Here is a 13,108-nt window from a genome sequence, read left to right on the forward strand (position 1 = left end):
TTAAAGAACTGTTTCAAGGTTTTACTGTAAAATCTTCTTAGCCCCTTGCAGAAGGTATGAGAATAGAATGACAAAGAGAGAAAAGAGACTTCGTCTGTCACTGGCAGAGATGAAAAGTCACCGCAATGAAAAAAAGATGTGTGGAAATGGCCACCTTCAAAGCCTGTGCTTCCACGGGTCATGGAAATACTATCTGGGAAATGAACTGAATATTCTCCTGCGTTTTTTTTGTTCAGACTGAAGAACTGCACTAAACTGCTAAAGCCTCTGGACGGAGCAAATGATCATAGTTTGCCTTGGGTTATTTGCCTGCTAACAAGGCTGTGTTTTGGCAATGGGATGAGAGCGGGAGATGAGATGTTTCATCTACATGAGTGATGAGTGACATTACACACGACAGACAGCTTAATCATTGAAACTGGGATCTCAATTAGCCTTCACTTACAGAGCTAAATTCAATTTGCCCTTCCAGACACCAAGGCACATCTGCTTTCTCTCTTCTTTTCTCTCTCCCTCCCTCTCTATCTCTCATTCCCTCTGTGCCTCTAGAGGAGACGGACATTGCTCTACTGCAATTAGATAAGAAAATTAGATAAATGACATATTAATGAAAGAGATCATATGAGATATGATGAGATTAATAAAGGGAAAAATCTCAAGAGTGGATTGGGAGCACAATGGCTCCTAATAGCTCGGAATACATTTTCATTAATGGCGCTCCACTGTCTACCCAATTGTTTATCTCCAATTTTGACAAGCTTTTCACATTCAGGTCGTAAAGTGATGAAAATATGTATCAGCATTTACGTTTATGAAATTTAAAAGATGCTCTTATCCTGTGCAACGTAAATGAGTGCTTTGCTCTTCACTCCATAGCGTGTAAAAGTGTCCGAGTGTAAATAGGCTGGCAAACACAACATTTACTATAGATTTTTTTTTGCTATTCTCACATTTAAGAGTCCTGACCAAAATCTGAAACAAGGACTGTCTGTTTGATACATTGTAAACATTTGGTCTTTTTGGTTTTGTTTTTTTGTTTCAAACTGCAGTTTAGAAAACGCACTAAAAACATTGCTATATTCTGCCATTTTGAAAGTATGAATTAAGCAAAGTACATTACATTGCCAAAAGTATTTAAGCCTCCATCCAAATGATTAGACTCAGGTTTCGATCACTTTCATAGCCACAGCTTTATTAAAACCAAACACCTAGTCATGCAGACTGCTTCTACAAATATTAGTGAAAGAACAGGATCCTCACAGGAGCTCAGTCAAGTCAAGTGTGGTACCGTGATAGAATGCCATCTGTGCAACAAGACCAGTCGTGAAATTTTCTCACTATAAAATTTTGCTTGCTTTCAGATTAGCTCAAGAGCAGTGCATAGAGAGCTTCATGTAACAGGTTTCCATGGCTGAGCAGCTCCATCCAAGCCTCAAAAACTCAAGGTAGGTGAAAAGAAACTTTTGGCTGAAGAAACTCTAGTGTAGTGGTAAAAGCACCATTAAACACAAAAACAAAATACATGCCATACTCTCTAGGTCTAAATATCAAACTAAATCAAAGTATCGCATTTAAGTGCAATCCAAAGCCTTAGCTAAATTCAGAATTAGTGTTGAACTCTTTCAAAAATGATGAGTCCTTAGTTGTTTAACCAAAGTTGAACCACCTTTGTGCCAGAACAAAGAATAGTCTAGAAGTTTAGAAGTGTCGTCCATATATCTTAAAGGATAGTGGGTGAAGCTGAGCACCATTCAAATCTCAAATGGCTCTTGGTACAGGCTGAGTTTTGACTGTAGCCATTACGTAAGGAAGAGCTGGTCCAATTTTGGCTTTGAAGGTCAGGATCAGTGCTTTAAATCTGATGCAAGAAACTACAAAATGCAGGTGAGGAGAACTCAGTAAAGTTGTAGCATAGCTCAATTTTAAAAGGCAAGACAGGCATGTTGCTGTTCTGGATCAGTTGCAAGGACTTAATGCCATACCAGAAATGACCAGCCAAAAAAACATTCTAGTAGTCACCACCAACAGACATTTGATGGTTTGATTTAGGTGATTTCACAGTTTTTGAGATGGTATTTAATGTCTTCATTGGTACTGATTGGAAAAAGAACACGTTTTTCTCTTTCTTTTGTGCTTTTAGAGCTAAAATTTTCTTTCCACTTAAATGATCCCCACCAACTGTGATTAGGTGCACTTTTCACATTTTCTTAACATGCTCAAAGAACTTGCTAGAAGCACCACATTAGTCACTGAAGGAATTGTTTGTTAAAAGCTTTGAAACAGTCAAATGAATCACAGTGCCAAAAGTGTCAAGGACCCCAGTCCATGCATCTGCACTCACACGGATTTGTGCAAGATGGTGATTTTGCTATGACTCAAAGCGTCTTCCATTATCGCACCACATGATAAGCAGACACAATGATCCAAGCAAAGCCACAAGATGAAACAAATGAACTTTCTCCCACTGCTCTTTAAGAAATGTCAATGACTACCTCGTGTGCACCACTGTGACACACAATCAAAGCAATCACGGTGACCAGGCACATAACTTCTAATGAATGCTTGCTGCAGAAATGACAAAAAGCAGACAAGCAGCTGCTTGCCAGAGATTTACACATTAAGTCGCTAAGATTATCAACTGGTTTTCAGCATACTGTGGCTGAAAACCAGGCAGTGGCTTTAAGAAGGAAAGACACATTTCAGTGCTGGTATAAGAGCTGGAAGAATAACTGTGAGAGGGAAAGTGAGAAAAAGAAGAGTAGTGTGCAGGAAGACATCACGCAATAGTCTGTTGCAGCACTTCTGTGTTGACAGAAACAATGTTAATCAGGGGATCCCACACTGGCAAGCTGGTTGACATATTGTTTTGTAGATCCTATCAATGCCTGTCAGCGCATTTCATGGTCTTCTGAGCATGATATTGACTCATTTAGACAGGCTTAGTTTTGTTAACCTGATCTCTGGCCAGGATGCTAGCCAATGCTGCTGCAGCTGAAGCTGTTTCTGTGGATGCTGCTGCTGCTGATGTCTCAGAGTCGTGCAGTAAGTACATAGCACTTTTGACTGACATATTGACACAGTTATTGACACTTCTATACAGACTAGTTAACGACTTCCTCAGCAGCTTCATTATAAGCTAAAGTAGCTGTAAAAATAGAAATTTACAGTGTAAGGTTTGCACAACGATTCATTTCCCAGAGGAAAGAAACATCAAAAATATCTCTGCAGTTTCAATGAATGTCTCTGCAAACAAAGAAGACTTTAGTGTACGTTTCCTGCTGCTCAAATATGTCTCCCAAAATGCAGTATCTTTGACACCTACGTCTTAGCGCTTTTTTCCAGTGGTAATGCTATCCATAAGCTGTTTCCTCTATATCACAAATATGAACAAAATAAATGCAGAGTGCAGAAAGGAAGCTCTTTCTATGTCTATAAATGAACCTTTACACAGCTTGCTATGGAATTGGTTTGCACATAGATAGCACAGAAGTGCTTTGGGTTTTATGTTATAAAACTGCTCTCTGCACACTTTTTTCCTGCCAGTACACAACTATTTGTTTCCACAGTTTTCTTTGTAGCCCAGTGCTGCCAACAACTCCAAATAAGGCATTCATTAGCTGAGAGACAGTACGAGTACAGAATGTGAGATTTTGTTTTTTCACAAAAAAGTATTTCTATTTTTTTAACAATTAACAGGAAGCATAAATTAGGCCACACATTTAAATAAGATGGTAATATTGTGCTAATTGTTGAGAGATAAAATAGCTGCTCACAGAAAAAGGATCAGGAGACTGAATTATTTCTGTAGGCGCTAATAAAGTTCTTAGACTTGAGGTTCCCTTTGCTTGACATTGCTTGAAGGCAGGAAAGTCTGACTGTCAAGATTTCATTATGTGGGAGTTGTGAAAAAAAAATGCCTTTTTTATTTCTCTAAGTTATTATATTGTACTTGGTCACAGAGTCAGATACAGAGACAATACCACATTCACTTTTAGCTGCTGAAAGAGTTAAGACCATAAACATGAACATGAGCAATTGCCATAACATTAAAACCACCTGTGAAATATTGCATAAGTCCACCTTGTCTTCCCAAAACAGTTCTGAGCTGTTCAGACACGAACTCTTCAAAACTGTGAAAGTGTTTTTTTTGTGTTCTGTGGCACCGAGACATAATCAGCAGATCAGATCCATTCAGTGATGAAGTGGGACCAGATAATGGGCCACACAGACCACATCAATAACCCCTCAGTTGCCAATGACCCTGTCACTGATTGACCGGTTATTCTTTTTGGATGACTTTGAGTAGACCATTGCATACCAGAAACTATATAATTCGCTAAGATTCTCATGTTTTCTTTCTTCTAAATTATCTGTTTGATCAGACTGGTAGCATTGCAACAAAATAAACAATGTTATTCACTTCAGCTGTCAGAGGTTTTAATGTTGTGACTGATTTATGGTATATGTCTTTAGTAGCAAGAAGAAACCTATTGAAAATGTGTATGTATTGATCTATCTGAATGAAATTTTCTACGGTATACAAGAGTTAGACCATCAGGTGTTTCAGCAATTGCTTTATCTAGCAGCATATTCCATTTGTGCATGGCTCATTTTTTTGGAATAACACTAAAGTACAGAGAGCCAAGAGAAGCGTCTGAACAAAAAGCTCCCAATTTTTATACCGATTTTGTTTTTTTCATGAAAACATGGACAGTATACTTCAGGAAATGATTTAGAGTGCCCTCCACTTAGCAGTCATCTTTGGCTCACTAACGTTCCTTCCCCTGACACCCATTTTGCTCTCAAATAAAGGGCAGAGAGCCATTAGAGGCGAGGCAAGTGGCCAGCAACAGGAGCAGAGTGAAAAACACCACAAGCAGGGTTTTTGTTTAGATGCCTTTTGATATGGAAATGCTATGAATCAGACTCATGCAGAATAAAAAAAAACACGTTCCATTAAATGGGCTGCATATGTCCAGTGCCAAACATAAACTTTCATGTGAGTCCAAACACATTGCAGGGAATTTGTACAAGCATTTCTAGCCATTAGCCTCAGAGTTGAGAAGACAATGTTAATAGCTTTGGAATAAATGGCTACACTGCAGTGCAGAAATAATGCTCAACGATGCATAAACCTCAAATCAAATATTTATAACCTCTGTCCAGCTGACTGCGGCCCTGGTGTATTGTCTCTCAGATACTGAAAATGAATAGACGAAGCCAGTGCTCTTTCATGAGGCAAGGTCAGAGCCTCTGGCTTTATCTAAGCTGAAGTGTAATCTCTGGTCAGTTACTGAGATACAGAAACATTAACAGATCTGCTACAAAGTATGATGTGTCATACATTATAAAATATTAACTGTTTTAACTAGTGCAATGAAATTCTCAAGCCAGATAACCTTATTTTGGACATACAGTTTGATGAGAAGAACAGTTTATTGGAAACAGACAGCTATGCTTAGAACAAGAGCATGTGCAGTAAAATGATGGATGGATACAGATAAGAAAGATCATGACCAAAAAATGTACAATCCTAAATATTTAGAATATTTTGGAGTAAACAATATCCATATGGTTATCAGACACTGGAACTGATTGATATTAGCTATCTTTCCAATTAAGCAGGAAAATATAGTTGCGTTAAAAATATAGTTGGGTGGCCTGTTGCGTCAGAAACGGTCTAACATAAGGAAAATTAGACCGTTTCTGACGCAACAGGCCACCCAACTCCTGGAACAAGCAGTCGTCATCTCACGACTCGACCACTGCAATGCCCTGCTAACTGGCTTACCGGCCTGTGTAGTAAAACCACTTCAAATGATCCAGAATGCAGCAGCACGTCTGGTCTGCAATCAGCCAAAACGGGCACATGTCACCCCGCTGCTCATTGAGCTCCACTGGCTACCAGTTGATGCTCAAATCAAATTCAAAGCTTTTACAATCGCCTACAAGGTGATGACAGAACAGGCTCCTTCCTACCTGCACTTGCTCCTGACTTACGCCACCTCCCTGCCGCTGCACTCCTCCAGTGAACGTCGCCTCGCTTTGCCAAACGTTCACACAAAGCAATCCAGACTGTTCTCATACAGAGTTCCCCAATGGTGGAACAAATTACAAACTACCTTCCACTACCAGATCAGGAGAATCTTTAAGAAACTCCTGAAGACAGAGCTCTTCAAAGAGCACTTACTCTCTTAACACACTTACTATTTCTAACCTCATTTCCTTATTCCCCTCTATCCCCTTATTTCCCTTCGACCTCCTTTAAACCCTATCTAAAAATGTTTTACCTTTAACTTATATTACTTTTGTACTTGACTATTGTAAGTTGCTTTGGACAAAAGCGTCTGCCAAATGTAATGTAATGTAATGTAATGTAATGTAATGTAATATAGGATATACCATGCAAGCCCTGTAAAATACTGAATATTAAGTTATTTTCACACCTGCACCTTTGGTTGAGTTAAATCTGGTTTGTTTTCACCCTTGATGTGATTAGTTTGGGCAGGTGTGAATGCAGTAATCACACTCTGATGCAGACGCAAACCACTGTACCAGACACCATCTGAGAGGAAGTATTTCTAATCCAGTCCCAAATGAATCTGGAACTGTTAATTTACAGTATTAATGTAATTTGGTGTTGATCTGAACAACCTATCAGGTGTGTTCAGTCTAAAATGCTACATTGCTCAGTTAATTACGAACAATTAAGAACAAATGCTGTTTCTGCTGTTGCTCCATGTTAAACTAAACAGAAACATGCACTATTCCAGAACACAGAACCTTCTTCCTGTATTTATTTTCTTGTTCCTGCCCCAGACATGTCTGACCAATCAGCAGAGAGAATGTTCTCACATGGTTTGTTGATAAAACATTTTTTTGTAGGGTTGATTTTTTTTCCTTGTGTAAAAAACAAATCAAATTGCCTCTACTGCCGTACACATTCTCTAAATAAACTTTGCGCCTGTCTGACCCCGAAATTATTAGAATTAAAAAATAAGCAAATATGTATTTTGCAACTTATTTAATGTGATTTATAGTTTAAAATAAGAAAACACTGTAATGCATTTCGGGGTCAAGAAATGCCAGAAATAAATATGCGAACTAGTGCAAACCACTCATGCATGTCACTATGTATCTACTCAGCAGAGAAGGAACCCAAGTGTGCCATGTTTACCCTTCTCTGACTTTTTTCTCCAGTTAAACTGCAGTGCAGTGGAGAGAGTGGTCTGTTTTTGCACATTCAGGCACTTATTTTGGATTCATGTGTGAAAAGAGGAAGACATTAAGGTGGCTTTTCCACTGAGTTCTTCACCTGACCTCACTTTTTCAAAAGTCACTCTCAGTTCCACTCGAAAAGATTATTACAGAGTAAATGCAGTCATTAACAAAGTAACTCTCAAATGAATTGTTTGACAGTGAACTCTGTGTCCACTTATTCCCACTCAAGTGTCAGTTTGGATTAAAGAGTAATTATTGAGTAGCCCAATGCAAACTGTTCCACTGTTCAACTGCGTGAAAGCACTTTCAATCATGAGATCTAGTTAATGACCCAAAACGACCAAGTGGACAAATTATATGGTGTGAAAGAACTGAGCCAGAGAACAGTGTTCAAATACTTCAACATACATTCTGAGGACAACTCTTTGAATACATTTGTAGGAAAGATATGAGAACTGATACTTTGGTATCATTAGCACTGGTGTAACCGATACGTGAGACTGTGATTTCTGTGGGACTGAAGGGGAAGCATACAATGCCGAACAAGTAGAACAAGAAGGACAGTAACCATAATATTGTGTTTGGTGATTATGTGTGTTTTTTGAGTCAGATAATGAGGAGTCAGTATGAACATTTAGAACATAAGGAGGAAACACCTCAAACATATCTAAGCACCTTAAAAACACATTCAGATCTGTACACAGAATTAAAAAAACTGTTACTGTGATTGTGAATTGCATTCAGAAATGCAAACACTAGCTATACTATATAGGGCTTGTTTTCTATTGTTTCTAATAACACAGTGGTGCTGTTCATACAGCTTTCTTTTTATACTTTTTTTTCTCATTTTCTCCAAATTTAGCAAGCACATTCAGCTGCACATACCCCATCATTAGTGATACCACAACAAAAGGAGGGTGGAGACTAGTACATGCCTCCTCAGACACATGTGAATTCAGCCACCGCCTCTTTTTAAACTGCTGCTGATGCATCATTGTCGAGTAGCATCACAGCGCACTCGGAGGAAAGCGCAGCAACTCGGTTCAGATACATCAGCTCACAGATGCCTTGTGCTGATCGACATCACCCTAGCAGTGATGAGAAGAGAAAGCGCCATCTACACACGGACAATTGTGCTCTCTCAGGGCTTCGGCAGCTGATAACCAGCAATCTTCCAAACATAGTCCACTGGACCACTCGGCGCCCTTTCATACAGCTTTCTGTATTTTGGCTTTTTTTGAATGAGAGTCTGTTCAATCCAGGTACATTTGGATGCATGCACAGACTGAGAAACTGGAATAAAATTAGAGTAACTGTGTACATGTCCAATTGCAGAGTTAAAATCCAGAACTTTTTTCTTCTAAGTTCTTATTTAGATTTCTAAGCCTCAATTCCATCTAAGAAATCAAAATAGGTTTTAACATGACCACATGAATAAACAAATGATTTTAGAAATCCGATAATGATCAAATTATTAAGTGCATGGAAATACACTCACTGTCAAATGTTCCAGCTGTGACTTCGGATAATGAAGATTCTACTCACAGTCACATGCCCCAAGTCAGTCAACCAGGGGCCGTTCTTATGCTCATCCTCACCTGAGTACTGATTTCATACACCTGTATTCAGTTCCTGCTTTTGTAAATATACCCCTTTGTTTGTTTATGACACTGTGAAATATTGATAACCTATATTGCCTACTGTGGTTTTGACCCTGTTTCTGTAATGTTTTTTGTTCTTTTTAATCAATAGTTTTTAATGCACATGTCCCTGACCTGGTCTTGCTCATGCATCAACCATATGACACAAAGACTTTATAGCCTCGTTTGCTTATAACTTTATAGCTTTAAAAATTACATTGTTTGAGCTTTATTCTTTCACTGGAATTATGCATACCCTCTCATTTGCCCTATATGCAAGCATTTGATTTATTCTCTGAACCCTATTTAGCAAGCAGTATCATGAATAATAAAAAATGCAATGCGAAAACAAACCAACCTCATTAACTTACTACACTAAAGGAGGGGAGAATAAATAAAGATGCTACAAAAGGTTATCTGAAGTGTCACCACAAAAAACAACAACAACAACAAAAAAAACACTTTTGGGTGCTTAAAAAACATGTTTGTACAAGAGATATACGAGTGGGAGATTTAAAGTACCTTTTCTTAATATAAAGGTTTCTTTACTAATTGAAGGAAAAAAATGAAAAATGATTTTGAATCAAAAGTGGTCGTACTATGGCACTGGTCCAATAACCTTTGGTTGCACCTTTAATTAAAGAGTATGCGGCCTGTGAAAGCACTTTCTGTCATTTGACATATGTATTGTTTTTCTTTTGTAGTATATATGTGGTATATTTGGAATGCTGACATATGGCACACATACATGCATACATACACACACACAGACAGGGCACACCTATACAGACACAGGCACAAGTAGAAGCAAGTCAGCACTTTCTATTCCTTGCAGCCCATTTTAAATGGTTAATCTGATATTCATGGAAGTCTCTCCCTCTCTCTCTCTCGTGCTCTCTCTCACTCTCTTCCTCCCTCTCTCTCTTTCTTTTCTCTCTCAGGTGGATACTGACCAGAGGTCTTGCTGATTCAGCCGTTTGTCCTGTTGTATGATTACTCCACAGACATAGACGTGCTCTGATAAAAGACATCTATCCAGCTCCCCTAAAACTCAATCTCAACCCGATAATAAAATCAATTCAAACCACTGCTGCCGCCCTCAATACCTGCAGAGCCTTAGACACAGTCTCAGCCTTCAAACTGTATTCCTCACCACTGAAAAATACGAGATACGAGAAGCTGACTGTGTAATTTCTCCTTTTCTTCTATCTCTCCGGCCTTCTCACCATTTTAATGTAGTTTTATTTCCCTAATATGTTTCTGGAGGATGAGCCAAAAGTGTCTGTGTTCTGGAAAATCCTTAGAATCAGCTAGGATTACTTTCTATTGTAGACCCTAGGACATTGTATTCAGTGTACAGTACACTGTAGCACACTGCAGACAACTGCTAGATGTGCTGGGACATGAAGCTAAGTCTTTATTGTGTATGCGTGAGTGTGTGTGAGTGTGTGTGTGTGCGTGTGGGTGGGTATTCAAGTGTGTGCACTTACACTGCACGGCCTCAGACGGGCTGGATTTCTCAGTGTCTGTTTTTGTTATATGACAAAAAGCGAGAGAAAGAGCATCTTTTTTCCACGCTTTAATGATTCCCTCCCGCTCTCCTCCTTTAAGGGAAAGATGATAATAATCAGAGTATCTGTCAGTATGCTGTTGACAGAGGCATCCATCTGCAGAGAAGTGTTCTGAGCAGCTACACAGGAACGGGCAGAGCGAGAGACTGATGTGCTGCATCCACAGCTATGTAATTATTCTCATTATGTCAAATAACTGTGCCAGAACAATAACCACGCTTTCACAAAAGAGCCCAAAACGTCCATCTGCTCTCTACGGCTCTACCAGTGTGACACGAACGGCAGAGAGAGGGGGAAGGAGGGAGCAAGGCGGTTCACTTTTATACAAAGGGGTACAAAGTTCAGATCTCTGCTAGATGTATCGACTCAGCAGCAGTTCTTCTCCTGCTTTAAATGAAAAGAGGAAAGAACAAAAAGTTATTTCCACTTTCCACTGCTGTCAGTCACAAACAGTTTTTCAACTTTCTGACATCATCTAAATCTGGCAGTTGTTTTTATATTGTCTCAAAATATTATGTTGAATGGTTCAATAGAAATACTGCAACATAACTTGAAATTAAGCATTTTTACATATACTTTCATTGAGTCATTTGTCTATTCATACAATTAATTCTAGCCAGACACCACCAATTCAACCAATCAACCTATATTTCCACTCTGTAAATACATTGAGGGTAACCCTCATTTTCATTGTAAGTTTAAATGATAAAAACAAGCAAACAATGTAAGATTTAATTAAGAAAAAATAAATAAAATAAAAAGGATATTTACAAATTGTTTAAATGTAGCCAATTAAACAAATACATAAATACGTAGAATAAAAAAAATATTAACACAATTAAAGAAATATAGGACTAAAATAACCACAATTATAAAAAAGTAATAATAATAATAATAATAATAATAATAATAATAATAATAATAATAATAAAAAAATGTATAAAAACGAAAAGGAAGAAATGCTGTTAAGTCGATACAATCATTATGATCATTACCATCCACTGCACTGTCCACTGTGGGTGGTAATGCCTTCTATGATGTATTCTCGGTACACATGTGACACTGTGGATCGAGGAATGTAAATACCTGGATACCTTCAGAAACAGAATGTCTCATCCATCTGTTATCTGCTGTCAGGCCTCGCTCAAACTCTGATAAGACTGGCCAGTGTTCATCCTCATTCACTAAATCACATCACACTTACACAAGTGTGTCTATGTGTAAGGCGTTACCTAAGATAACACTTTATAATCAATTATTAGAATCAAATTTATTCTGATATCCCACAACTTTTGGCAAACCAATCTGTGTGTCTACATACATAACATTTTCACCAAAATGATCACTGAATGACACCTATAAAAATGTATTATATAAAAAAAATAAAATAAAATCTGTTACACAGACAATCTTCAAAAGACGGTTTCCTGCTTAACACATTCAGAGTCCACTGGACCTGTTTTGTGGCCAACGTTTGCTTCTTCAGCTTCTTGGACTGGAGCTGTGAGGGTAATGTAGCAAAAATGTTCTGTCTGTTCTGCTAGCCTTCTAGCTCCAGTATAAAACTAATGAAGCAAACGAAAGACTTCAAACATGCTCAGTTGACTACATTTGCGGTAGGAGAAAACTTTCTGTGAACTGTTCCTTTGAACTGTCCATATCCCACATTTGTTCAATACTTTATTTTTCCCCTGCAGTCCACTCCAGTTCAAACAGTTGTACGGTGCATTTATTTGCCTATGTACTCCACTGCTGTGAATTTGCAAGAATGTATATGTGGCTAAAAAAAAAAACAAAGTTTTCACATTTTAATACAGATTGCTTTTTTGTAGAAATTACATCTTTTATACATAGTCCTCATTTATGGGCCTGTCTATGCAAGTAACATAGCAGCATTGAGTACAGGAATTAAGATATGTTTAATCCTTTGTAAGCAATAGCTGCTTTAAATCATTGACATCACCTGGTGTTAAGTATCTACTCTGGCATTTTTCTGCTAGTCTAGCCAGACCACAACACTACCACCACCATATTTTACAAATGAAGAGAGATTTTAGCCTAAATATGCGATTGGCTTTTTTGCCGATAATTTTGCCAATCCTGAGGGCTGTTCAGATCAGATAATCTATGTTGCGGCAGAATTGTGCAAGCTTACAATACACTGGAGTTCCTCAATTCAAACTCTAGTTGCAATACGACTTTACTTACAGCTACAGACCCTCAACAGAGCCAGTGCAGACATTTCTGCTCAGGGTGTTCAATGGTTATTTTTAACCCACGCATTTGAAAAATGTGTAAAAATAACATGTCTCATGGATGAAGCAGGGAAAAGTCTTTTAACACCACTAACTGGATACCCCTCTCCAGAGGACATTATTCAGCAATGCAAGAATAGATAATAAAGATAACTAATAAAACAAGATTTAAAAGACTCTGTCAGAAGTGCTAGCCCAAAATGTAAAATTCCAAAAAGTAAGGTACAATTTACCTTTACAGACAAAGCCCAGAACAACACAGAAGCCTAGATTAAAATCTGAGTCTGAGAATGTTTTTGTTTTCTTAAATGATACAGGCCTTTCAGTCAGTCTACATGCATTTTGCTTCCCCAAAACAGGCTTTGTTCTTGCCCTATGTATGGTTGTACTTTTTACAGTGAGGTAACAGATGAAAAGAACG

At 38.2% G+C, this 13,108-nt stretch overlaps 1 protein-coding gene across 2 annotated transcripts in view; it reads right to left on the reverse strand.

Annotated features, from left to right (window-relative positions):
* Positions 1 to 13,108, reverse strand: part of grm8b (glutamate receptor, metabotropic 8b) — a 168,351-nt gene that overhangs the window by 37,923 nt on the left and 117,320 nt on the right. The gene's annotated exons all lie outside the window — the stretch shown is intronic.

Source organism: Astyanax mexicanus, chromosome 2, assembly GCF_023375975.1.
Source record: "Astyanax mexicanus isolate ESR-SI-001 chromosome 2, AstMex3_surface, whole genome shotgun sequence".
NCBI lineage: Eukaryota > Metazoa > Chordata > Actinopteri > Characiformes > Acestrorhamphidae > Astyanax > Astyanax mexicanus.